The sequence below is a fragment of the Anas acuta genome, chromosome 3, assembly GCF_963932015.1.
Source record: "Anas acuta chromosome 3, bAnaAcu1.1, whole genome shotgun sequence".
Taxonomy (NCBI): Eukaryota; Metazoa; Chordata; class Aves; order Anseriformes; family Anatidae; genus Anas; species Anas acuta.
The window spans coordinates 35,784,063-35,807,979 of NC_088981.1; the positions used below are offsets into that span (position 1 = coordinate 35,784,063).

A 23,917-nucleotide genomic window follows, 5' to 3' on the forward strand; every position below is an offset into this window, starting at 1 on the left:
GACCTGCTAGCAGAGTCTCTGAGGACCCACAGCTACACTAAGTGACCCATGTAAGGGAAACCTGGTGCTCTCATGGCTGGAGGAGGGAGTACAGTCTGCAGAAAAAATCTGCAGTGACTGTGAAGGAGCTGGTAGTGACCCCTTGGATCAGGCTGAGCTATTTGCCTCCTCTGATGCAACCTGCTGTGGACTAAATTCACAGTGTTTTAGACCATCAGAATATATTCCATGTCTTCTCCATTCTTTTTTTCATGTCTCTTTCCTTCTGCTAGCCCTCTGATCGCTGTAGCATGCCAGCACTGCTTCATGAGGTTTGCAGTATTGCTCCAAGCTACACACCACATCTTTCCACCTTATATTGCTTTCCATCCAGTATTGCTTCACTACAGCAGGCTTCATCCCGGGTATTGCAGAGGTACAGTTGCTCCCCACAGCATCAGCATTTGGCAGGATCTGGCCCTACATTGCTTTTATCAGATTGCAAATTGCTTTCCACTTTCCCTCAGTAATTCTTTAGCCCTACTAGTCCTCCCCTCCCAGTGTGACTCTTCTTTTTCCTGGCACACGTACAGCGAGGTAGGCACACAGTAGATAAAGCAAAAGCTAATTGCAAGGCATGTAAAACACAATGGATGTGCTGGGAATCTATATATCAATACCGATGGGCATCCTTATGTGCACTGCATAGCTAAACACCTCTGATAAGAGGCTGGACTGGGAACACATCGCACAGACAATAATGGATTGCTAGCTACAGCCCCAAAACTAACTAAATAAAGGAGACAGGCTTCTGAGTTTGTTCATTATTCTTATAATCCTAAGTTAACAAAAACTCAGGGCTGTGGTGGGGATAAGACGTTCTCCCACTGCCCCCTCCTACCTCCCAATTACAGTTTTGGATTAGTGCAATGAGCTGCCTAGGGTGGTTTGGCAAGGACCCAGACTCTGAAGTCACTCGTCCCTGACAAATGCTGAAGCAAGTCTGAACGGCAGCAGCTGGGAAATCTTGGAACTGGGCTGGCAGCCTGCCTGGAGAGCAGAAGCAATTTCTATGTCTAGATCTTGCTCCTAGGAGGGTCAGGAGTTCTGCCTTCTTCTGTCCTCCCTCACTGCTGTGTGTCCACAAGAAAGGTAAGCAAGAAGACCTTCAGGGAAAAAAAAAAAAAAAAAAAAAGATTAAATAAATTACTCTGGAATGCCACCATGGGGAGTGGTAGGGTATCTACGTCATTATAGCTCCAGCCTTACAATACTGTCCAAGAGGATAGGGATAGGAAAGGTTGTAGACTGAACAGCCCCTCAATATTCAGTCAAGAGGAAAACAAGAAAAAAATATCTTACAGAAAGAACATAGTGTGTACATATGTGTGTCTGCACTGTAGTTGTAGCTAAATGTAAAGTGGCAGCTGCTTTTAGAGACAATCAAGGTCTTACATCTAAAATTCAAATGCTGTTGGAACAGCTACTTCACTCAATGGTGTTAGCTCTTAAAAAACCCTCTCTTCTACAAAGAGCGTGAAGGTTTTTTAGTTGTATTTGCTTGCTACACTCAGCAACAGTTTCCAGAAAAGGGAAGAAGAAGATGAAAACTGGGTATTTACCAGGTTGGTTTCTTGGAGGACCCCTCAGTTTGCCATGATGGCGCATGACATCCCCCAGCACCTCCCCAGCTGCCTGCCTGGGGCTGACACAGCCAGAGCAGACACTGCTCCTAGCCAGGAGCTTTCACGTCATTGGACATAGTCACTGCCACTTCAGGGCACAGCTCTTCCCTCCTCAGCTTTGAGCAAGGCTGCTCTGCCCTCAAGCTCAAACATTCTGGTTTCTGCTGTACAGTGGCTTGAAATGTCCCTTAATGAGGGAAGAGCTGGTTCTCTCTAATGGTCTCTATTGAAGCGAGTAGCTCATTCAGAAAGTCCCACCTTTACAGGCAGGGAAATATATCGATGCTGTTGAAAAGCGACTATTATCTGGTTTGGTTACTTTCTTTTTGTTGTCTCCTCCTGTCAGTCTCAATGTGTTCTGTCAATTAATTGGTGTACCAGTAATGAATAAAGTTTCCCTCATATTGGGTGTGGACAAGTCAGACAGGCAAATAATGCCCATCTTTTCAGACCTATTCACGGTGCCTTTTGCATTCAAACAGAAAATGCTTTGAGTGTGATTGCAAGATAAATGTTTGGACAAACAGACCGGTGATACCACAGCTGAATATAATGAGCCAGACTGACCTTGGTTCTAACTTCTCTAGCTTTATGTGGAACTACAGGTGCTCTGCATCTCTGTAAGTCAGGTCGCAAGCACCTAGCATTTTGGCAGAACATATTAGGAGCTTAAGTTAGAGCAGAACAGTAGCATATCTCTGTGATAATGTGGGCACTAAAACCACCCTGAAAAAGTTTCTTTTTATAAACTGACAGCATATTGACTGAATAATTATGGAGCAGAGCTTGTTAACAGGGCTTATCCTAACTGCATAGCCTGTGTGTTTCTTCTTACAGGCCCATTATTACCATATTCTTTGACAGACACACACAATCACAAATTCATCCCACCTTCCCAGCAAAATCCCATGAAGCAAGGATGTTTTATTCCACACAACGATTTACCTGATGCCAGGGAGGAGGTAGGTTCCTGTCGTCTTTTTAGGCCCTATTTATCCTTCTGCACCCCAGTTCTGGCCCCAGCTAGTCCTCTGCAGTAGGGAGCTTCACAAAATGGGTTCTTTCCCTGAGGACAAGGGGCTGAGGTCTCCCTCTACCTGGTGATGGGCCAACTTTCCCTACTGACCCTAACACACAGAAAAGAACAACAGCCCTGTGGGGCCTCACTCTTTCACTCCAATTTACATCAGGATGCATCATTTTGAAAAATAGGTACCCAGGACAAAATAGAGATAGCAGATTGAACACGTTCCCTCTTTCTTTCCCTTCATGTACAAATTAACAGCACACAAAAAAAAAATAAAAAAAATAAAAATAAATAAAAAAATAAATTACCAGTGGAGGGCATCCAGGTTTGAACTCCTGTTTCCCATCATTATTTGCACCAGTCACAGACTAATTTGGCAGTCTCAGTCATATCACACCTGACCACAACATCAAGGACAACACCCTATGGACATAGAAGACAGGTACTGCTTCTGAAACTAAGGCCACCCATTTCTTCAGACCCAAGTTACACCTTCAGATAATGAGAAAGACATGCACAAGTCATGCAAGGAAATAGCAAGACTTCATCAGCATTTGTAACAGCACTTGGAAGAGCCCTGGATGAAAGGGGCTACAGCATCCATATGCTTAGACAGGAACAAGGAATATGAGGAAGAGGGGGAGGTAACTCAGAAATTCCCTTTTCTAATATAATGCCAAAACAAAAAATAATCTCCATGAATGGCCTGTACCAGGGGCTTCTATCTGACAAGCCAAATGAAATATGAGAAGCTTCTGAAGCAGGATGGCAAGCTTATCAGGGAGGAAATGAGCAGAGTGTATATCTGGCTGTCACCAGGAGAGGAAGAAGGTGCCAAGCCCATATCTGCTCCCAGCACGAGGAGACGATGAGCTGCCCTGAATGACAATAGCTCTCATCAGAGAAGGACACAAAGTGCCTGAGAAATGATAAAAAGGCAGCCAAGCTTTTCATTTTCCTAAGTGCATCCCCTCATTATATTTTCTTTTAAAAAACATCTTTTGACCAATTTTAATGCAGATGAGAAGTTGCCAGATTGACAGCCCTGGAGACTAAAGACCTTCCTCATTATCTGTAGCGTAGACAAGGGCAAGAAAGCATCCCTCAAGCTCTCTGCTCTGGCAATGAGCCTTTTGGCCAGCAGGATACAGAGTGGAGGGAAGGGAGCTCTTTCTGAATACATGCACAGCTCTTGACCCCTGCATGGAGCTACCTGCTAGCCAGCTCAGATTGTAGCCTGTAAAATGTGTGGAACAGGACTGTACAGAGGATAATCTTCTCATTTTGTATTGCAATAATATAAGCCCTCGAACACCACGCAGTACTTTGTGGACTGCATTTCACAAACACAGTGCCAAGAGAATAAACACTGTATGAGCCAACATCTCGCACAGTTAGCTGTATTCCAACCTCTGGACCAGGAGTAGTTTAGGGGGAAAAATAGATCTCTGCCCTGCCCAGAAGTAATATATTGCCTATCGGTTGGTGGGTGATGACTTCACTCTGAACTGAGCAGGGCTCAGCTGCCCTGTACACTGCCAGGGGAGGAACTGGCTGTACACAAGGCAGAGACTTTCCTTTGAGAAACAGAACTGTACCTTTCTTCTGAAGCACTTCTTTACCTTGCTCCAGCTCTTGCTGAGTTTTGAACATGCATGAAACTGAGGGAGAGTTTGCCCATTTTCATTCAGCAGGGGAATTTGGCAGAAGCCAGGAAGTGATGCTTGGTACCAAGATGCTGCCTATCAGTGCTGACCAGAGGTCACACTATAGTGCAAGGCAGCAGCTCCTGGCTCCTGATGAGTTAGGGACCATACTCCCCATGAAGCAATGGTTCCAGCTCACACCAAGTGCTGAGGAAGACCTTTTATTTTTTCCTATTAACATAATAATCAAATTTCTTGAACAAATTTTTGAACAAAAAGCTGTGTGTTCAAGTTGAAACAATCAGAGAGCTGACTTCAATTGACCCTCCTCTGCTAATGAATAAAATTGGTTTTGAAAGGCTTACCCAGGGAGAGGAGAGTAAGGGAAGATTACCTGCATTAGAATCACAAAGCCACCACTTTTCGTGGCAGTAATGGCTATTGTTATTATATCTGTTTCCACAGATGTTATTAATGCTACAGTAGTAGTAATTATTATAGTTAATATAACAGTATTATAGTAATGCTATTATATAGTATAGTAATATTATACTAATAATTAATATTATAGTATAAGCAAATGCTGAGGTCCAAGTTTTCTTTGTTCATCATAGCTGGCTATATCCACAAATGTATATTAAGAAACAACTCCTAGCTCAAAGAGTAAACTTTTTTATATATATATATATATAGCTGGAGTAGATTTAAAGTCCTCTTTACTTTCTTATAAAATGGCAAATTGCTAAAGAAAAAAAAATAATAATAATAAAGAGTGTGAGATGGAGCCAGTGATGTAAATCAGATAATGACATGCTGTTTGCATCACCTCCCCTCTCTGTAAATGTTGTACAAACACCCAGACATTTAGCTTCAAAATGTCTTAGAGACCTTGGTCTTCAGAGACAGGCTTCGATCTCAGTGGAATAACACAATCTCTTCTTCTCTTCTGGGAGTTTTATCTTGATTGTTCCTAGCCCTTTATCACAAGTCCCAGAAGATTCAGTGCATTTCTAATGCCTGGCTCTTTCAGTCTTGAGAAAAAATTCTAGCCAGGAATTTTATTTGGGAATAGTTTTTCAACAGAAAGTACAGTTTACACAAAACAATTACTTGCCTGAAATTTCATGGTCATCTACTATAAGTTTATGGACAAAATATATTTCAAGCAATCAGAAGGAACTTCAGGAGTTTTTATGTTTTCTGAATCTACATGAAATGCTTTGTCTGCTTCAACTCAGTGTTAAATTCCATTCTGTCTACCGGCCCAGAAGCCTCTTTTCCAGTAATTTTTTTGCTGGCTCAACCATGTGGCATGGGTAATGCATTTAACACCATTCAGATGAAGGCTGAAACATGGTAATGGTGGAGGCTAGCATTGCTGCAGACCATAATTTAGGTATGTTTCTTTACTAGCTCTTTTTTTCCATACTAAAATACGGACAATTGGTTTGAGATGTTATAGAATTTTTTAAAATATAATATTCTGGTATATACAAAATGATATAGGCCAGCAAGTTCAATATACATAAACTGTTGCTGAATAAGCTATTTTAACCCCAGCATCCATGGCTAAGAGGTTTTGAGCTCTGCTGCAGTAGTTCCAGGTATGGGAAGGAATAGACCAGCCTTGCCCCTGGTCTTGGGCACCAGAGAAGGCTCCAGAAACTCCAGTTGATCTCAGATGCTATTAGGGCAGCAGTCAGGGATCACTGTGATGCATAGCTCACCCTTTACCTATCGCACCTTCTGACTTTCTACAAACGTTACAAGCTACAGCTTAAACAGATTGTTTCTTTGTTTGGTCAATTAAGTAATTTTGGGGCCTCTCTGTAATCTACAGATGTTGTGGCATAAACAGCACAGCCAAAGTTTAAAAGACTGTGGCAGGAACCCAGGATTGTACCTGAATGCTGGTGTTTAGCTTTGACACTGCTTGGTTCTCTGTATTTTGTGCTTATCACATTTTTTCTTTACACCTTCAAAGCTAGCTATCATTCCATATGCAGAGAAATTGTAATTATTCTCTTTGGGACAAGACACAGATGGGATCTCAACACTTTTTTTTTTGGTAGTGTTGGTACTCCTTTGACTCAGCAAACCAGACTTCACTTCTATTTAAACTGCTTTAAATCTAGTTTTCAAGCAGTATAAATTAGAGCAAATTGTCTATGTTTGCATCCAGAAGCTACATAATTGCTTTTATGTTCAGCACAAACCGTTCAGAAAGTGAAATTCTGAAGGCAAAGTTTCTCTGAAAAATTTTTATACTACTAAGAACTTATGAAAAGCACAGCTTTCAGGGTGATGCATGTTTCCAGGAAAAACAGCTCCTTAAGCTTTAGGGATTTTTTTTAGGGTGGTATCTGATTTTCTTTTCCTGTTCCCTAGCCACAAACTTTTAACAAGTCTCCAAAATTCTCATAATACATTTTGTTCCCTGGAGGTACAAGGGACATTTCTAATGGCAGGTGCGGGGGTGTTTAGTTGTGTGGTTATTTTATTTTATTATTTTTATTATTATTTAATATCCTGTGGATCTATAAAAATCAGGCCTCTCAGCTGCCTTTTTTTCACACATATACATCTCCTCATTAGTTGTTCAGCTCACGTATACTTTGTATGCTATGCTATGTAGTTGCATTTGATTGCCAGAAAGATGCTATTTTCTGACGTGGAGGTAGTTTATCTCCCCTGCTAGTTGTCATGGCATTTTCAAAAGTTCTGACAAAACATTGTCTTCCCCACGAGATCTCAGAGGGCAGGGACAAGATAAAACAGGTTGCATTTCATTAACCTACTAAAATGTTACTGAATTCTGTCAGTGTAAACACCAGTGCGTTACCAGATATTAATTCTTTACATAAAACAAAAGTGAAGCACAGTTTTCATGGCACACCTAGTACTAACCTAGGACCAGTATATAGCTTCTGGTCATTTTTACTGTTTCTATATCTTACATGGGCCTTCAAGACTGGAGGCCATATTCTGAGACACGGAGTAAGCTCTAGGTTGTGCAAACAGATAAAGTTTAATTAGGAAGTGGCTACTTAATTTTCATCCCAGAATGAGCCTCCCAGGCACCTGTGAACACTGTAGTCCTCGTTAGCATCTCATTATCCAGCATCTTGTTGTTATCCATTTTGCTTTGCCATGAGTGTAATTCAAACTATGACAGAGGCACTTGGGGAGGGCTATTTAAAGACTGCTGAGGACACGCTGCCAGGCACTGGGTCAGATCCTCAGCCGGCACAATCGGCACCAGCAATCTCATTCACACAGGGCAAAGGCACCAGCCCTTTAAATTCTACAACAAATCCAGACATAATTTCCTTTGAAATTCTGCAACTTCAATGCCTCTTTTTTTGTCTCTTCTACCAACTCTTTGCTCTCTTCTGACTCATCTCCTTCAGCAGCCCCCCTCATTCTCACTTATTGTCTCCATTTGCTTGTACTCATGATTTTCCTTTTTAAATCTCTTCTCTAAGCAGCTTCTGCTAAAGCACTGTCCAAGCTGCTTTCTCTGCTATCTGCCCAATTACATGTGCTCAGCCTTTTGGCATTTGTGGCATTTTATGTTTCCATGATGGCAGATGCCAAGTGAGCCCTTTCATTTACTGCAATGAAAACATCATTGTTTTGAATTTGTCCTCTGAACTAGCTGCATGTTTTCAATTCTTTGTTTGTTTTAATACACCCTGTGCTTGATAGCTCTGCTCATAGGCTTATTCAGTTTTAAGATGTGGTCTTGCAAGCTTCTGCCTTTACGGGTCATGTATTAAAAGGACTCAGAAACAAATCTATCCTACCCGTCAAAAAAACTAGTTAAAAACTATCAGCATTGGAAGTACATTCCCATTTCTCATAGCTTAAAGAGTATCCCTGAGATATTTTTTGTCTCTCCCAATTAAATGGAAACATTTCTGATTCATTTATCAGCTGATGTAAGTCAACACCACTCAAGTTAGCAGGGTTGTACTGATTTATGCTCACTGCGAATTTGGCACATGAGCCGAGTTTAGTAACTTCTGCATCAAATGCACTTTCACTGTAACTGTCTCCAACAGTACCTCTCTTAATGACAGAAAATTTGGACCTGCTATTGCTCTAACAACAAAACAGCACCATCTTTTCTCTGTGCTATGTGTATGGTGTCATCATTTAGCTCAGCATAAAATATCACTGCCGAAGAATCTGACACTTCAGTCTGACAGCTTTTTATGCCAACTTTGTGATGGCATAACTCATTTTACGAGTTGCAAGGAAAATAAGCTCTCCAAGGCCAGCATCTCCTCAACTCACCCTCCTCACAGTGTCCCTGTGCAAATATCTGGGGATTTGGCAGCTGCAAGAAAACATTTTTCTCTCCTTGTATGTAAAAGCTACACTGGGGCGGAGCCAGTCTCATCTTGGCACTGTGTGCAGTGGTGATGCACAAAGATTCAGGGTCACAGTTGATCACTGATTTATATCATCTGACTGTAGAACCTCTTCTAGCACCTGGCTCCAGAGAGTCCCTGGCTGAGTCCCATCTCCATACTAAGATGTACATGTGGTTCCCTCCAAGGCGTGCATATTATCTCATAAACCTGTGAATTCAAGGCTGATGGCAGGAGACACCTGGGTGAGAAAGGGAAAAAAAAAAAAAAAAAAAAAGACAACAGTTTTTAGCAGCCTTAACTAATTCCTGCAGATCTGGAGGCTTGGCCCGGCTCAGCCCCTACACAAAGAAAAAAGTCTTCCTCTTCTGACTGATGGCTGTGTTCCTGTAGCTATATGCCAGTATAATTCAAACCTGTTTCCTTTTTCATCTGCTTTTCTAACATTACTTACAGAAAGGGTGTCAGTTCTCTTTCCCCATCCCGGCTCAGCCTAATCTTTATTATCCCTTTTCACACATGCTATCATTTTCCCTCATGAAAAAATTTTAAAAAATATATCAAAATACCTTTCTTCTTCTTCCTCTTCTTCTTCTTCTTCTCCTCTTCCTTCTCCTCCATCTTCTTCGTTATTCAGTAGACTCTGAGGCTGTTTCCTTGTAGTATTTCTCTCTCAGGAAATAGAAAGCAGTCATTTATTGACTTGCTCACCCAAGCTGTTCAAAGTTTGCTTTTTTTTTTCTTTTTTTCTTCAGTCTAAGTTTTTAGCTGAGAAAGCAGTGTTCATAGCAAGGCAATATCTCTGCCTCTCCAAAGATTTTTGTGCTCTGTTGACTTTGTCATAACAACCTCACCTTCCAGACTTTGCCTGCTGGCCTCTTTATTGCCCCCTGAGTAGATGAAAAAGCACTGAGAGACTTCTGCTGCCCACAAATTCCCTAGGGCTGACCGCTATATTTTTACAGGTCCAAGAGGGCTGTCAGTTGCACGTGTCTTCCCAGGCAAAATTCTGGCACACATGTAGGTTTGAACACTGCATGCCTGTTTTTCTTCCTAGTGTTAGGGTCTCCAAAGGAACTGTTGAAGTACATGTACCCTGAGCTCACCATCTGTGATTTTGCTGTTTTAGTTGCTGTCTCCCCATTCTGCAGAGCTCAGGAGCACCAGTCCCAGTCCATAACACGGTTTTGCTTGTGGCTCCTTTCACTGTTTAGGCACTGAGGACAAAGCTCCCAGAACTGGCTTCCTCCCTGCCAGGTCTGAGCTGCACACCACAGTTCCACGTCCTCGCTCCAGCACCACCATGCCAGGACCAGGGACCACAGACTGAGCACTGTGGTCAACCAGCCACTTATCCCTGACACTTAGGGGTTGCACAAGAGAAAGAGGCAGTGATCCTGTGCTGTGTGACAGGGCTACGTGGTTTAGCAGGACCCCAAACTCGATGGAAACCTCTTAGCTTCAGCTTAGCAGAGGGGTTTCTCTCCCATCAATATCATCTTCTTTCAATATGCAGAGCTGTTGCAGGGGGCTTTAGATGTGTAACTTATCAGAAATGCAGGTTAAAGATTTTCCAAAATCAATGGAGAACAAGTAAAAGAAATTCAAGAGAGAAGTGGACCAGAGCAGAAAGTGCTAAAGGTAGCAGCAAGTCTCAGAAAACCTCTCTGGATTTGAAATCTTTTTGAGGTTTCAGAGCCAAGGGAGACTTGCAGCAGTGTTACGATGGAGAGCCAAAAAAACAGGTATCTATGTAGAGTTTTCTCTTCTCACACGTATGGGAAGTGCAGGATGAAAACAAGAAGTGCTCAGTGGAGCACTTAAAAACCGGACACTAAGAGAGCTGGGCCAGTTGGATGTGTGGGAATTGTTTATGTTGTATCTTTTCTGCAGATGGAAACTTCTACTAGCAGGAGACTGTTGGTCACTTTTCCCCATCACCTCTCCCAGTTGTACACCTTTTGCTTTGACGTAGAAAGTAGGTAATTTTTTTTCTGCAGATTAAAGGTCTGGAAGAACACTTTGCTACCTGCCGTAGGTCTCAGCAATTATATTTGCTTCATTTGAACTGGTAACATTGCACTATGAGAATTCACAGCACTGTTGCTGTTGCCTGAGTGGCAGTAGAGCAGCACTCCCTAACAGACGAGATGTGATGCCAAGGCTTGCTAGTTAGGCCTGCTTAGAGATTTGTTTGGGCATCTGTTCCTAATTTTGCAGGACCACAGTGATTCCTCATTCCTGGCCCATGTGCAAACTAATGATCTGTGCTGCAGTTTGTCTTTTAATTAACTTCCAGAGGGGCTGCTCACTGAGATGTAGATTATGAACTGAATTACTTACAGAGGCAGAGAGCTAAGGAGGTGCATGCTAGCCTCCAGTGGCAGGATGCAGTGGCATTGAGCCACTGAGTCTGAGAAACTGGGAAAGATCTTACTTGGATGATCTTATGAACAGGGTAAAAGTGCTGGAAGCTGTCCAGATACTGGAGGGGAAGGATTACTTTGGATTTTCTTGTATAGCTTCTTATGAGGACATTGCTGTCTATCATGAAGGACAGGGTACAGGGCTATGTGGGCAGAGTTCTTCTACCAGGCTAAGCCCTCTCTAAATGACCTCCTTTCCCTAGATATTCAAGCTGTTATGCATTTTGAGAGAGAATTACTGCATAATAGCATCATTGCCAAATGACATAAGGCCATCTTACCAAGGAAGTAGGCACTGTCCTTGTGTGTAAAGGCATGCTGTGACTGAGAGACTTGCAAAAGCCAGCAGGCAGTATGAGGCCAGGCCATCTGCCTGATGCCAGGTTGCAGACAGACCTAGTTATAAGCAAAACAAAGTGAAGCCAAATACTTGAAGTCCAATACTTTGAAGTCCAAAATCTTCTCAGATTAATACCGTGTCAGCATGGACCTCCTTGACACAATGACAAACCAGGTTTGGAAGAGTGTGCACAAAGAGCATATATGAGCTGGGATAGTCACTGTGAATGCAGCTCGTGCTGTAGTCACTACGGGTCTTGGTTTCTCCAGGATGAAAGAGGTGGCTTTGGGAGCACTGCCAGGCTGCTCTGACCCTGCTTGTTCCCATAGCCCCTAAGGATGCCAATTCAAATGAGATCACTTCCCAACAACCTCCCTCCTACCAACCAAATATTTCCGACAACTCCTGTTTAGAGCAGATCAGCATGCCCTTCCTGGGGAGAGCACATTGATGTCCTTCTCCGTGACACATTGTGGCTGAGGAGAGGGCAACAAGGCAGGCCATGACAAGAAGTTTGCCCACAGAATCAATTCAATTATACAATACGAATAATTCAACTCCTGAGAATCAGGTGTTTTACTGACCTGGCACAGGAAGGATCCAAGCATTGCCACCACTGTCCTGATTCTGGCACTGTGCACCAGGAGCAGAAGTATGCAGGAAGTGTTTTCTTTCTGAGAAGCTCTTCCCCTCACCTGGGGACTTTGCTGCTCTATCTTTTTTGCTTTTGGGATCCCAGTCTCAGCTCTGTGGATGGACTTCCACTCATTTTAGCCATTTACATGTGAAATATGCAGGCAGGCAAAAGTGTGTGGTTGTTCCTCTATGACATGGTATGGACATGGTGGCATTTCCAAGGAGGGCTTACCTGGGATTATGGTAAGTGCAATGAGTTTCTCTGAAGGTGCTGACTTCTCTCTATGGACTGCAAAGGGAGCCTAGATTGAACTCCTTACTGAAGCTATGGGAGAGGAAGCCATGGGTCAGACCAGTAGTTTCCACAAAGAAGATGAAAGCTATTCGTTCTGCTTAAATTGAACCCTCACTGCACCAAAAGGAGGTGTCAAGCTGAACTTCAAAGAGAGAGAGAGAGAGAGAGAGAGAGGGAGGGAGAGAGAGAGCAGGGATGCTTGCTAAGTCTTAAGCGTATAAAAGATTTTTAGCCTCCCACCAGCTCGCCATTGGAAAGAACACTGGCTACTCTTGGCTTTTCTTTCCTTTGTCATGCAATGTGTCATCAAATGAACTTACTCCTAAATTTTGGCTAAGAAAAACTGGAGCAGAAGACAGACCTGTTAGGTAAAGAGCAGGGGAAAAAGGTGAGGAAGAGGGAGAAGGAAAAAGAGGATACAAGAAGTGAGAGACAGCAGAAAGAAATGTAACAGTATTCGGAGGATATTACAGATCTGGGGAAAATTATATGTTGCTACATTGAGGGGAAGGGACTTCTCACTCATGAAACAACCAGGCCAGGAGACTGGAGGGCCTTCAGAAAGATAAGATGATGCTTTTCAAACATAGCCTGGAACACGAGTAGCCCCGGGCTGCTGGTTAAAATTGATGTGAGCAATCCTGGACTTCTGCTGCTGCAGATCCTCTTCATTAGTAAGACACTATATTTAGGTCTCTCCTGACAGGTGGGAGGACCAGAGATTGTCAAGCAAACTGCAGTGAAGAAAGAAATTACTAAACTTTTCTTGTATCACAAGGTGAACTTGAACTCAACCTTAGGGGAAATTCAGGAAAATTGTTTGTTTCTCTGTTTGTTTTAATTTTTTATGTGTTGCTAATGAAAAAGAAACTCAGGTGGTTAATGCCACAGCTCAAAATATGCACACAAAACACCATAAGTTTCTAGTGCTTTACTCGTAAACCGTATTCCATTAGCAGCATTTTTTACATAGTTACATCTTCAAAGCAACAGGGATAGAGCAGGAACTTAGCATATGCAAACCATTGCTTTCAGAATTTCTTGCACCCTTTTTTCAGAAAATAAAATAAAATAAAATACTAATTTAAAAAGAGAAAAAAATACATGGTACTAGCATTTGTTCATGCATCTTTGAACGAAGTTCCATGTGTTATACAGAAGATTTAGTTCTCTCTGAGCTGACTACTCAGATCCCTAGGGGGGAAAAAAAAAAAAAAAAAAAAAAAACACTTTTATTTAATTCTCTGCCAGATTATCACTACTTGTCTGCTTGTTTGTTTTTATTTATGAGGCAAGTTTGAAGGTAGATAGTAGAAATCATAACTATGTTGTTCTACCAAAAAAAAAAAACAAAAAACCTGGAAGATATGACTATGTTGTCTACGACCATGAGAAAATCTTATTTTCCTTATAAATATAATGATGCCCTCCAGATGCCTTAAAACAGATTAAAAACAAATGGAATGATGTTTTTGCTAAAGAACACAGTGCTGTGGAACTCATTGCCACAGAATGCTTGTGGAGGCCAAAGGTACAAAAAGGGCTGGGAAAAGGTTAGACAAATTCATTAAAAGGTTGATACTTCAAATAGCTATTTAACTTCATGCTTTGGGTTCTCTGAATCTGCCACACAGAAAGTGAAGGTTTATGCTAAAGACACCTTATATTTGCACCTTTTTTTTTTTTTCCTCAATTGAGAGAGAGACAGAGAGAGTCCACATTATGCATTTCTGCCAGAGACAGAATGTGGGTCTTGATGGTCCTTTGGTCAGTAATAGACAGCTATTCTTGTGCTTCTGCTTTTTTGTCTCTGTCAGCAGAGAAATACTCTTGTCGGCCCAACTAGTGGTATTTGAGGAAGTGGTGGAGCTACACAAAACCAGCTGAAGAAGGTGTAGCATGGAGAGACCCTCAAGAAAATTTACTCTGTATTCAGGGGAAACACTTTTTTTTTCCCTAGATACAATATTGGAACTAATAATAAGTTAGTTTCAGGTAATGAACATCATTGCAAGAATTACGAGAAGGTACAGTTCTTGCAAATTTAATACTTTATAGAAGCAAATAAATCAAATCCCAGGGGAAAGGCACTGGCTGTTTTTTAGCTCCTGTGAGTGAAGAAGAAAGTGTTTATGAATGAGAGGTATGTGGGAACTTCACACTTCGGAAATACGTATTAAATTTGCACAGAACTGAAATACAAGCTGAACAACTTGATTAATACTATCATATGTTGCTTGAATGCAAACTTCATTATAAAATAGAAAGTATTTTGCTTTCTTTTCTGCCCCATGCTGAATGTATATAGGGCTTCCTGTTCGAAACCAGCTATCTTCCTGTACAACGGTCAGAAATTGTTTTCTTCTAATCTTTGAGCAAAGCACCTGGGATGAGTTGAATTTTAGCTGTAGATGAATGTAAGGTGAACTCAGATTTACCTATCTATACTAATTTGTGGACATTTTAACCCACTCAAGGGTGAGTTTATTGACAGATGCTCAGGAGCACTTGCCTCTCTAGGCAGTGTTGCTCAGTCACTGAGGCAAACGTGCAGGGATTTATCCAGAGATTTATTTCTTGAATCAGGATAACCCACAATGGCCTTCACCTTACAGACTAATGAGACAGGAACAGAATGTTTATTTGTTTTTCTGGCTCTGCATTTTACCTAAAAGAGGGCATTCCTGAGCAAAGAATTCCAGATAGGAGAATTTCCAATATCATTAAAAATAACACTCCTGGATATGCCATGAAAAAATGTAGAAAACATTAGGTTTACAAAACAAAGACTTCTTCCCTCTGAGCTTAAATGATGTAAGCAGTAAGTCATAGGCCAGGTCACAGACTTTATGCTGAAACCCTGCCTAAGGGTAAGTTTCACCCATTGCAATGCAGATATCATTAGTCTGTTGAAAATTCACCAGATTTTTTTTTCCATAGTTGCTAAGACTTAATCATGAGGGTAAAGGGAGAAGATATCCTTACTGACCTTTTTCTATTTCTTATTTCTCTCATTCTGTGAACAGAATTGTTTATTTTGCTCTAGTAACTCAAGTAAAAGCTCTCTCTCGTCTTTTTTATGTCCTTAGCAATTAAGATCATTTATTTTCTTTCCTCTTCTACCTAGAATTAAATCAGTTTCTTAAGAAAACCATAGGCAAGCAGTACCAAATGCATAGATTTGAATAGGAGATCCCACAGGGAAAATATTCTGGTTTTATTGGATTTAGAAACGAGTACCTTTAAAATAAAAGAATGTTTTAAAATGTTGGCTGTTGAAAAGACAATGGCAAACAGATCAATAAGGGGACATAGTTTGTATGTTGTTTTGGAATATCTTTTCTCACAACAGAAGATATAAAAGCAAATATTGATTTACCCTGGTTGGATTTTGATGGCTAAAAGGAGCCATCAAGGAACTACCAAAAGTTTGAAAGTCACATACAACACAAGTAGTAATTAAATACTTGGTTAGACAGCATGCTGTTTCTGAAAATATAGAAATATATAAATAAACAGAAAGGAAGGAAGGAACGAAGGAAGGGAGGGAGGGAGGGAGACAATGAAGAAGATGTTTGGTTTGCTATCCTCACCTTAGTCTGAAGCACGCTTGACTACTTCATCAAATCTCAAATGTGCAATGCTTTCCAGAAAAGAAGCCAGTAGCTCTTCCCTCCTGACAAGCAGACTTATTAAACACCACTCTCTGCTTAGCCATTAAGCAGAGGCTCTGTCCTAGCAGTAGGAAAGTACTACTGACTTCCTGGAGGTGGCATCTTCTGTGGTAATGCGAAACCAAAGTCCTAACTACTGATTTTCTTCCCACTGTACTGTTAAACCACCCGGTTCCCATGATTCAGTGTACATGGAGGTACGGTCTGTTTCAGTGACAAGTATATGACAAAGTAGCACCCATTTCTGGACATATTCTCCTTCCCTTCTTTTCACAAATACATCAGACTCAAGAATCTGATCCCAAGCAGACTTGTGACTCCATAGGGAAAAAGTGCCAGACACTGCTTGTCATTAGAAACATCACTGCTGCCATTGATTTCAGATGAAAGGCTTACTATGTAAGACAGCAATGGATGGCAGGTGGATACACAGAAACTGTGACATCCATTTTAGACAGGGTTTCCCGGCCAGATTCCAAGATACTTCATCAAGTTGTCTGCAGTCTCAGCGGGATTTCACCGGCTATTTCTTTAGCTTCCCTAAACAGTAATGCAGCTCCCCTTACCTAGGAGAAGTAACCCAGAAGGCCCTGCACTGCAGACCTGAGTGAGATAAAAGAGTTACAAGCTCAGCAACTCCAAGATTAACACTGATGAAATGAGTCCCTGAGTAAAGAGATATTACAAATCATAAGTATAGGTTAAATCATAATATCAAATAACACCTCCTAAAACCTCACTTTTGGAAATTCTTTTTATTTGTCGTCCACAGATGCAGACTTCAGGATTTGGTACTTCCAAGCTTTTCTAAGCACCGTATAGCTAGATTTATTTATTTATTTATTTTCCAAATGAAAGGTGAATAAACTGGGCAATAATGTGATTCCAGCTGCTTGAGCTTTGAGGAAGCCAGCCAATCTCAAAACAGAGATGAACATGATGGATTTAAGCTGTTAGAAATCAGTGTATCCCCACTCAAACCAATTATATTTCACCACTGCAGGATCAGCCAAACATCTGGCCAATTATTGTTAATAATTATCAAGTTGGATCCATCCTAGGTATTGAGACCTGCTCTGTCTCCTGTGTATTTCCATGAGATCTGCATTTTGCTCTACTGAGTGACCCAGCAGTGTGCTCTCTCCTCCTACAAAGTGAGGACTTACACCAAGCTTGTCTCAGTTGGAGGCATTTCTGCATATATTGCTGAAAGTTGAATAGGTAAATACAACTAGGTTTTGTTCTTTTAAATATTCATCATATAATTGCTAAGTGAAACAAATGCATGGTCCTTTTGTTGCAAAGTAAAAAGACTGAGCAGAAGTATGAAAATATGCAAACACTAAGCTGAGACAGACCAAGAGCAGTTGCATCCTTGCCATCGTGTGACAGGCAAGTAACCCCTTAGGAGCCATCCCCACATGCAAGGCTGGCTCTGGCACATACAGTTGAATCTCACACTCCACTGTCTGCCACACAGACAAGCAGAAACTAGTACAAAAGCATGTGGTGTAGTGGGCAGACTGCTTGCGGTGGTTTTACCCAGCTGGGCAGCTGAACTCCACCACAGCCGCTCTCTCACTCCCCCTCATCAAAGGGAAAGGGAAAGAAAATACAATGAGAAGGGCTCAAGGGCTGAGATCAGGACAGGGAGATCACTCAACAGTTATCATCACATGCAAAACAGACTCAGCATACGGAGATTAATGTAATTTATTACCTATTACTAACAAGACAGAGCAGTGAGAAACTCAACCTAAAAACACTTTCCCCTATCCACCCTCTTTTGAATCTTCCACCCAAGTGGTGCAGGGGAACAAGCAATGGCGGCTGCGGTCATTCCCTAACGCTTTGTCTCCACCGCTCCCTCATGGTCACTCTGTGGCCCTGCTCCATGTGGGTCCCTCCCACGGGATGCCGTCCTTCCCAAACTGAGCCTGCAGGGGCTGCCACAGGCAGCAGCTCTCCAAGAACTGCTCCTACACGGCTCCATACCACGGGGTCCATCCCCCAGGAGCAAACTGCCCCAGCACGGGTCCCCCAAGGGTGGGCAGCAGCTCCCCTCAGAGCCCCTGCTCCTGCGTGGGTTCCTCTCCACGGGCTGCAGCTCCAGCCCGGGGCCTGCTCCTGCGGGGGTTCTCCATGGGCCACAGCCTCCTCCAGGCCACATCCACCTGCTCCACCAGGGGCTCCTCCACAGGCTGCAGCATGGAGATCTGCTCCATGTGGGACCCATGGGCTGTAGGGGGACAGCCTGCTCCACCAGGGGCCTCTCTACAGGCTGCAGGGGAACTGCTGTTCTGGTGCCTCAAAGCACCTCCTGCCCTTCTGCTCTGCCATTGGGGGCTGCAGGGCTGGTTCTCACTCCTTGCACTCCCAGCTGCTGTTGTGCAGCAGCCTTTTTCCCTTTCTTAAATCTGCTCTCCCAGAGGCACAACCACTGTCATTCACTGGCTCAGCTCTGGCCAATCGCCTTTGGAGCCGGCTGAAATAAGCCCTTATTTAACATGGGGAAGCTGCTGGACTCTTCTCACAGAGGCCACCCATGCAGCCCCCCTGCTACTAAAACCTTGCCATGTAAGCCTAATACACTGCTGCAGGTACAGCTCTGCAAGGGAAGGTGCTGACAGATACAGCACAAAACTATGGTTTTGATACAACCCTTATAGATTAATATTTTCTCTTCCACCACCATGGGTTAACTCCCATATTGATAGTGAAGTGACTTACCTGCTTATCTTTTGGCACATAGCATGAGTTGCAAGTAAGAGATGGCACAGTCATGGCACCTCCCCTTCTCTACAGCACACAGCTCCCAGGGTGCTCACTGCCACCTTCCTATGGCACGTTAGCAGAATTAACTTGTCCCTGCTTTTGTCAAGTCCTGTCACCACCTATGCCCAGCATCTCCCAGCACTAGTTCAGCCAAAGTTTGATACAACTTATTTTTAATTCCCTCAACACTGCTCCTTGCCCCCACTGGTAACACTGCACTGCATACCCTGCCATCTCTTCCCTGCTATCCCTTCCTGGCTCCCCATCATGTGCCTCTGCCTGCCCATGAAGTGTTACGACCACTTCCACCCTCCACAACTTCCCAATATCCCAAGCTTCCCACTGTGTGGATAAGCCTGGAACCAAGCAAACCTCCCTCTGAGAGATGAGTTGATGATGCTCAGCATAAACTGTTTGCCTCATGTATATTTCCTGTCATTTAAGGTAAAAAAAACATATGTGCCTCAGATGGAACAAGGCTGGGAAGAAAAGAGACTGTGGCAGCTATAGGGGTGTTCCTACATTAAGTCAGAGAACATGCCAAAGTCCAGCACCTTCAAGCAACGAGACATGAAGATAACAGTCCAGCTTTTAAGTCTGCTGGCCCTACAAGACCCTGCATAGTGACAGACTCCTTTGGCTTATAAACTTGAGCCAATATGACATGATAATTGGGAAGGGAGCAGACACATGTCACACTTAATTAACCAAGAGACTATTTTTTTTTCCACCATGGCAGAGTACTTTTAAGTCAAACCTTTCCTGATTCTCAGCAGTGATGGCTCAAGGACAGTGACAGCTTGCTTTGGTCTTCTGTCACACTCATTGTTGCTCCAGAGAAGATGGGAGCACAGACCTGGCAAATGTTTCTTCAGCTATTTTAGTGAGTCACTATGAAAGTATAAAGTGGTGATGAAAAGCCCCATATTTGCACCTCAATTAGCTGAGGTCTTCTGCATGAAATAATGGTGTTGGCTATTGGAAAAAAAAAAAATCATTGGCTGAGGGGTCAAATGGAGGTTCTCATCACAGTGATGCTTTGTCACTGCAGAAGGGTTCATACAGCCTTCCTTCTGGCTCTAGCTAGAATTCTGGCTTGAACACTCAAAAAATGATATGTTGACTACCTTCTCGCTCCCATCCCCAGCTTGTATAAGATATCGCCCTTTGATTCATGCCCTAAAACTCATCATGGTGTTGCAGGGACCTGCCACGTTATTGCTGCACTCCCTGCCAGAGTCTGTGACATGAAAATTCAGCAACCCAATATGTTTTACAGTGGGGGCATTTTCCGAAACAAAAGTTTATTTGGAGAGAAACTGAGTATGACCCTTACAAAAATATTCTTCTGCTCCTTGTATGCCTCAATAACCACAAAGGCAGAGACACAGTTTGGTGCTGGAGCCGATGGACAGAGCCAGGCACCCAGCAGCTCTCTCTTTTTTCCAGCTCTGTCAAAGCAACAAACTGCAACACAGAGGAAAACGTTCTCTCCAAAAGCCTTTCAAATGCCCAGATATGCATTTATGAGTCCTCTACTATGCACATAACACCCAGCTCCCAGAGTCATTCCACCTGACTCCAGCAATGCGGGGGCTCGATAGAGGGGTGACCTAATGGGGAAATGCATGGTCCAGAGGCATGTATTTGACTGCGCAGCGTTGCTGCTTGCCACCTGTGAGTATGACAACAGGTAGAGAGCTCAGCATAGATGGCAAGCCTGTTCCTGCTTGCTGCCAGCAGCAGAAATCTGCTGCTTCCTCCCGTGTCTCCATAGAAACTTCCCTGCCATCTGCAAGAGGCCAGCAAAGAGCTTGATTTCTCTGCAGCAGTCCCTTAGCATAACATACAAGGGAAAAAAAAAAAAATATATATATATATCATCAGGACTTTGCAAGTGGTGTAAAGGAACTGCTGTACACAGCCCTTGGGTTGCTACTGTATTACCTCCCTGCTCCCTCAACAAACTGGATGTGTCCCAGTTTAGCCTGGCAGCTTTCAGTGGGGTTAAGGCAGTGCTAGTGGGACAAAATCAGCTTCAGTCCAGAATTCAGGCTGGGATGCTTCTCTATATCTCTTGGCTGCAAGTTTCAAATCCACTTAAGGGATCTGGAGGCTCAGTTCCCATTCATTTTCAATGGGAAGGGACCACCTACATCCTTCAGGCAGCTGTGGAGTTATAGCACTTGAAAAAAACAAGTCATGGGCTACAGGTCTTCTGAGAATAAAATTCTTCTTGAGATTTATGGCAACTTGGGTGAGGCTGGAAATTACTGAATATAAAGCCAGAGTGCTTCTAGACAGAAAAGCAAAAGCTAAAAACGGGCAAAAAGTGATTAAAAAAAAAAAAAAAGCAAAACTTTTTAAAACTCTTTAAAACTCTTTTCTGAACTTCAGTAATCTCCATCAAACTTGGGGTGGAAGGACAAATCAATCTGCTTTTTAATCCAAATCACTTCTGTAACATATATAATAGCTAATTAAAGTTTTTGCAAAGACAAAATTCATTGCTGGATGGCTTTTCCTTTAAACACACTTCAAATATGATATTAAAATGTCTGTTTTGTATGAGGTGTTGGATGGCATTCTTTATCACACTCTATGAATACTGCAATGGTAATCAAGACTTTATTTCTTGTTTCATTCATAATCCTTGGTGAATTATTTTTTTTAATTTTTAGTAAATGAACCACAACTTTTAGAACATATTCTAAATAAATAAATAAATAAATAAATCAGTGCACTCTAAAAATAAATACATTGAAATTTTAAAAGCTTATTTTGAACTCAGTAGAATGGAAGCAGTTTTGATAGTCTCCACAAAATATATTTCTCAACTATAAATTTCTTTCACTAGCTTTTCTCAGGAAAAGTTTCCTGTATATTTGGGAATGTTTTATCATATTACAGAATAAATGAGTAAGTGAAATAAATAGCAACACCATTCTAGCAACAGCTGAGCGCCATTTGTTCAGTTCACACATTTCTATATTCCTAATTCACCCACTACCATAACACCTGGGCTGATACTGTGTTAGAGACTGGGCTGAACAGAAAGGGCTCAGCTCAGCTTTTGCCTGTAGCCTTTCCTCCAGATCATCCACCTAATATCTTGTAGCCTGTGCAGAGGATAAAAAAAAAAAAAAAATAAAATAAAAGAGGTAATGAAGGGAGGAAGAAATATCCGTACCCAAAAAGTGATGAGAGAGCAAGAGTGAAAAATATTTCACAGAGATATAAATATTTCCATTTACACCATTCTGCATGTGGCACTCAGATAACAGGAGGAGAAACACTTGAAATATACAAAAAGGTAAGACAGATGGGTCAGAATGGAAATAGTTTTTAAAATTTACTACTCCAAGGTTTCAGTGGGTAACAGGAATTTACCATCCCTGCCAACCTCCGCTTCCTTCAGAGACCTGAACACACGGTGTAGCTCATCTAGGCAAAGAGCTTCAGACAAAGAGGCAGGGCCTTTATAATGTTATTGTTCTCAGAGGTAATTAAAACTTATATCAGACCTCATTGAGAAGCAAAGAGGTACTGAAAGCAAATGGAGGAAAAATAATAATATTAAAAGAACCTCTTGCCTGATCTTCAATTAGCTATGCCGTCTCTGGCAAGTTAACTGCATGGTTCATTACTGATGAATAACCACCATTAAGGTAATGGACTCAAACCTGCAAGACTGGGATCACTCGTCTGGGAAATATTTAGTACCAGGCCATTTGGCAGAAGTTTTTCCAACAGAAAACAAGGGGGCAAAAGGGAAGCAGGCTCCCCCCAGAACAGGTATCGCCAGCATGTGGCCCAGCCACGTAAAGTTTTTCCTCCCAAGAAAGTATTGTAAAAATTCTAACTGGCTTTGCTGGATTTTGTTTGTTTGTTTTTGTCGGTTGGTTGGTTTGTAATCAAACCATTCCAGCCAAGAGGGGTAGAAAAGGGGTGGTTCTGTTCTCTCTTACTACAGCCAAACCCCTGGGAAGGTGAAGACTCTTCAGGATACAAGGGCTAGCTCATTCACCACATTTGCTTTACTTCACTTTAAAGCCTCTGAACCTGGGATTCTGATTTCACTCTGCTGAAGAAATAGAGTGGGTTTTGCTCTTCATTAACCTCATGTAGGTCCAGATTTATTGAATAAACACAGTGATCCATAGCTACAGCCTGAGCTTCCTCTCTGCTGCCCCATTGTGATTTTTGCCAGCTCACACCAGGGTTTTCCCACAGACAGAATAACGAGGTGGGAAGGACTCTGTAGAACTGCTTCAGGAGCCAGGAGTTTCAGTACAAGCACCATCTCAGATGCAGAATGTTCATTTAAAAGATCGAGAAAGAGATTAAATCTTTCAGTGGTAAATCTTGAGAGTGCTTGTGCGATCACACACATCCCTAACATGTAAAAGAAAGAAATGGGAGTCAGCTCTGCTCATTAGCTGATCTTCTATCCCATCTCCCTAGCAGCATAAGCAATGCCCCAGCTGGGCAGTCCCAGGAAAGCTCCTCAGCATGTTTTACAATCCACGAAGCCCATGGTGGCTGTTCTGCTTAGAGGAGGGCTGTCCAGCATGGCCTTGCAGGTGGCCATGCCTCTGGTCAGCATGGAAAGGAATAATGTCACCCAGTGGCAGGCCTAAGGCCTCTCCACTAAAGTGGGGAGTTTTATTCATAAAGATGATAAGGATTTCTGAGCTGGGTCCATACCTCTTCACCTGCTGTAACACAGAGATCTCTTCTTCAGGAAGACACAAGCCCGGCTTTGCTGTGTTGAGAGGGGATGAAAAGTCATCTGGCTGAGTGCTGGGGAAGTGCTTTCCTTTTGTCCTCTGCACAAGAGGAATAGCTAGTAACAGGCAATCAGCACTGAAGCATGTTCAGCACAGTGTCCAACGGGCAATAGAGGGGGTCATGACAGTGTAGTGTCATGACAATAGTGAGGAACTGCCTGGGAACTCCATAATACTTGTCATTACAGTTCCTTGAAGCCCTGAGGAGGTGGCAGAAGAAGCAGCGTGGTCAGAAGAGGCCCTGGAAGCTCAGCCCTTGGCCTCGTGA

At 42.5% G+C, this 23,917-nt stretch overlaps 1 long non-coding RNA gene across 1 annotated transcript in view; it reads right to left on the reverse strand.

The window, feature by feature from the left end:
* Positions 1-202: 202 nt before the first annotated feature.
* LOC137853817 (uncharacterized) overlaps positions 203-23,917 on the reverse strand; it is a 37,948-nt gene continuing 14,233 nt past the window's right edge. Inside the window, exons 2-5 of the long non-coding RNA XR_011094739.1 lie at positions 9,283-9,385; positions 8,637-8,954; positions 2,610-2,791; positions 203-1,145 (exon numbers count right to left, since the gene is read on the reverse strand). This is a non-coding gene — a long non-coding RNA (uncharacterized lncRNA). The remainder of the gene's footprint in view (positions 1,146-2,609; positions 2,792-8,636; positions 8,955-9,282; positions 9,386-23,917) is intronic.